Raw genomic sequence first — 4,839 nt, forward strand, 5'->3', positions numbered from 1 at the left:
AATTTTATACAAAAATAAATTAACATTTATTTCATTTCATTTAAAACCTAAGTTACAAATTTTCAAAGATGAGATTTGTTTTTAAATTTCAATTTTACTGATTTGCCTTAACAACGTTGAGAACAATAAGGGGTCGTCCATAAAGTACGTACGCTTTTATTTCGACCCTCCCTCCTGCATTTTGCTATACGCTTTTTTGAGTACCCTCCACCTCCCTTAAAAGCACACACGCTTTTAATCTACCTACCCAACCTTTTATGATTTATTTTCGCTGAATTACTTTAAACCCCACTTACGCATTCGAGAATAATAACTTTCAAAAGAGTATTTGTTAAAACTTTTTAAAATCTCAGTAATAATGCTAATCATTTCTTGTGGATTATTAATTTGTGGCTGTATCCTTATGAATAAATTTTTAGCTACACCAAAAAATCCTTTATAAGGACTAAGTTGAGGACTCTAAGGTGGCAATTACTGGATAGTACAATTACATTCTCGAAAATGCCGATTCTACAATAAATGGTGGAATCACGTATTGTCCATTATTACAAAATATCTTTGATCACTTAAAGCCGGTCTTAAATCTTTCTCGATCCACTCATTCATGTTAGCAGCGTTAAAGGCCCCAACCTTCAGTTTAAAACCAATACATTCCGTAACTGACATGACGCATATTAAGCAAACATTCCTTCCTCTCTATGTGGATAATGTAATATACGAGGTACTTCCCAACAATTCATATCCGTAATGTCTTGAATTATTCAAATTAAAACCAATTTCATCAATAAAAATTAGATCAGAATTTTTCAGAAAAGAAACATGATTGCAAAACGTGAACCTTGTTGCTATTACATGAGCTAAATTTCTTGCAACAACGACCAATTTAAGGCTTTTACAGGTTTTTACAAGTCCTATTTTTTTTAATTCTCTTTTAATTGTAGTTGTCGAGAATTTATGTTCTTTGAGTAAATGATGCATTATTAGTATTTAAATAATGCATTTATAGTCATTAAATTTCTCTCTTTCTTTCAATATTAACTCTTGCCGCTCTGCCACATTTTAATGGCATTGTATTTTGATATTATTCAAGTTTTCGTATGCAGTTTTGAATCGTCCTGATTGAAAGGTCTGTTGAATTTGCGATAGATTGATTTGATTCGTTGCTGTTCATCATTCTTTTTATTGTAGAAACGTTTTCTTCAGCTGCAGTTTTGTTTTGTTTGTTCTTCGGTATCGATATTTGAATTATTGAGGTTTGCATTGTTTTTGTTTGCTATTATATATTTCATAATAAAAATATTAAGTACTTTTATTACCAAAATGTTTGTGGACACAAAAAAACTAATTATGGACGCGACGAAAATAATTTTAATCGCGACGAAAATAATTGTGGACGATACTGTAATTCGAAAATGTAGTAAAACTTTGGAAATTTTCAAGACCGGATTTAAGATGATATACAGGGCAAATGTCCTGAACCCATAGATTTTTATATATTATAGGGGAGACCAGGGCTAGTTGGCCGCAGGGGTAAGTTGACGAACTGGGTTTATCTTTAGAGCCTTTCATCAGAAAGTGACAAAAATTACTCAGAAACTTCCTTATTGACCATTTCATCATTCACTGTAGTATTGTCAGGATTCGCGCACGCGCATGGGAGATATTGAGATTTGTGCGTTTTTTGGACAGAAACGTAACTTTTAGAACATCGCTTCCTTTTTACTTTACAAAGAAAATATTTAGTCGTATGAAAAAAAAATTATTCTAAAAGTTCCAGTCACAATTGGTTTACTATATTCGTCAGACTTTATTTTCAAAGCTGCCGTTTTTCAGGATCTATAGACTGTTAATTAAAAAAAAAGCTTTCGGGGTAAGTTGACAAATTTTTCACGGGGTAAGTTGGCTCATAGCATTTACAATGGAAAAAAATATTTATTTTTATAAAATTATTTTTTTTTATTTTTTTTTTTTTAACAATATTGAAAATATATATTCTTACAAAATAATTTTAAAAAAATTTTTTTTAGTTTTTTTTTCCACAGATAAAAGGTGGGTTACTGTTTGGCTTTTATACGGACTAATATTTGGTACCAGCTAAAAGTAATATTAAATTTTGGGATAAAATTGTTGCAAAAATTAATTTAAAAAAATTTCTATTAATTTTGCACTTAATAGTGTATTAATAATCATTTTTATAGTTTGCGCCAACTTACCCCGTGGTGGGGTAAGTTGGCGCAAATTTTTTTTTTTTTTGAGGATCCGGAAAGGCCCCAAGAGTTTTTTTTTGTAAACGAATGCAAATTTTATAAGATACCCTAATCTATACTCTTTAAGAATACACTTTATTATTTTTAAAAAAATGTACTGTTAAGGCTACAGAGCTCATAAAGTAAAAACCGAGCCAACTAGCCCCGGTCTCCCCTACACTTTACTTTTATTATACAAAGAGGATCAATTGGCCTCCCAATTGATTTCCTTGCCCGAGTCCCTAGTTACTTTACCTTGGGCATAAAAATGTTAGAATATTACTAGATTAATTAGACCACACTACCTTATTTAGTCCTCAACTCCTGTGTACCTAATGTAGTGCTCCATTGCTTTATTTTCAAAAGTTCAGTATCTTATGTAGTTCTTAACTCCTTTATACCTTATATAGTCTTCAATTGTTTTATTTTCAATAAAATAAAAATGGAAACTATAAGTAAAATTTCTTTAAAATTGTGATGTCAAAAAATATCTAAATGTTTGAAATCAATACAAAGCAAGTTTTTTTGTATTAATTTTAAACATGATAACAAAAGCATGATAAACAGAATAGTGCTAATAAGATTCTCTTTTTTATATGAGTTCATATTTTTTTCATATAATTTTGAAGAAGTGTATCAAACAATTTTAATTCAAATTGCTAAAGTATAGTATAACATAAAAATATAGTGTAACATAAAAATATAGTATAACATAAAATTGATTAGATAAGCATAAATAAACTAAAGTTTTTTTTAGGTGGACCAATAAATATAAAAAATGTTAACCAAAGTATTAGCTACGGTAATAGCTAATTTTTCTAGTAATGTTCTAGTTATCGTTAGAAAGTATTAAATTTTATTAATAGACCGATTCGGTTCATTTTTAGTGGTCCAATCCTATGTCTTAATCTTTAATATAGACTTTATATTATTTAATAAAAAAAACATAATTTCAGCAACTTAAAATGTGTATTTAGAAAATAAACTAAAAGTCCTTCTGATAATGCCTGCTATGTACAACGTGTTTCCAACGTAAAAAGCGTATAACAAACATACAGTGACGGATCCAGGAGGAGGGGGTAGGGGTATGCAGCCCCCCTTACCAAAATCTGAGAGTCCTAAAATATCTTAGAAATAGAGAATGTTTTTTTTAGGTGACGCAAAAATGATACAAAAATAATTTTTCAAAATTGCACAAAAATGGGTCGAAAAGCAGTAAGCGAAGCAATTAAGTGATGAATATTAGGTATAAAGGAAATAGCTTAAAGACTAAAAATTTCAGAGAATTGCGTCAAAATTATCAAAAAAATTCAAAACAAAAGGTGGCACCCAGTGTGATGCATTTGAATCTACTTGAGCTTTGAAATATAAAGAATTAGTCAATAACTTTTTCGTTATGCTAAAGCCTTATGTCGTATCTTATAACTTAATTAAGAAAAATATTCTAATTATTCAATTATATGCATTAAAGATTATTTTGAAAAAAATCTTTAAATCTTTTTTTAAAGCAAATTAATTTAACAATTTAATTTAAATTAATTTAAAATTAAAATGTTAATTATCTACAGCGGCGACTACTAGCAAGCGGGTGTAAAGACAACACGCTAAAATTTAATTGCCAAGGGGTCGTCCATAAAGTACGTACGCCAAAAATTTTGAAATTTGGCACCAACCTTCTTTCCCCTGTTGCCATGCGTACTTTTAAGTCCCCACCCCACTTAAAAAGTACCTACATTTTTCAAATACTCCTCCCCCTAACTTTTTTTTCAAAAAAAAGTTAGGGGGGGAGGAGCATTTGAAAAAAAAAAGGTGAAGGACGTACCTTAGATACTTTATACCACCCCAAAGCCCAATTTAAAAAACTTTTTAAAATATATTTAGCAATACCATTGTGTTCGCAAAGTTAAATTTAAATAAAAGTTAATGTTAAATACTTTAACAGCGAAGACTCGAGTTCGATTCCTGGTAATACCCTTTTGTCCTTTTTTTTGTTTTATTAACGAATCAAATAAAATCAAACTGTACTTAGAGCGGACGTTTTTTTAAGGCACCCCTCTTTAGTAAGTCCGTAAAAAACGAGTCTTACGCGAGATCATTAATATTGAAAACAAAGCCTAAAACCCAGTGCCGAGGGTACCCATACCCCTTAATTGGAGGGAGGGGGTGGAAGCAGCAAATTTTGTGCTCTTTTGCTAATTTAAGAAGTATTTTATTTTAGCAAAACCTAGCGGTAAAACTTTGAAGATTTTGAGACCCTAACGACACGTTTTTTGGGGGGCCTCCGACCCATTAGCCACGGCACTGCTAAAACCTTGTTTTGTCAACTCAATTAGGTTGCCTAAAACACGTCTTACTCAGAGCTAGTATATAAGGGGTGGCATGTGTGCATGGGCGCCCGCAGGATTTTTTGATGTTCCAGGTAGGACACTTTCACACATTGTGCAAACTCAAAACTTAAGTATGTTTATACCAATGCCAAATAAGGAACCAGAAAAATTTGCACCTATGCATGTGTGTGCATAGAGGGAAACTATGCCATCTACTCCTTATACCATACATTTTTTTATGTTGGCAAACTAGGATCTTTAGTCTG

Source organism: Hydra vulgaris, chromosome 03 (assembly GCF_038396675.1).
Source record: "Hydra vulgaris chromosome 03, alternate assembly HydraT2T_AEP".
NCBI classification, from domain to species: Eukaryota; Metazoa; Cnidaria; class Hydrozoa; order Anthoathecata; family Hydridae; genus Hydra; species Hydra vulgaris.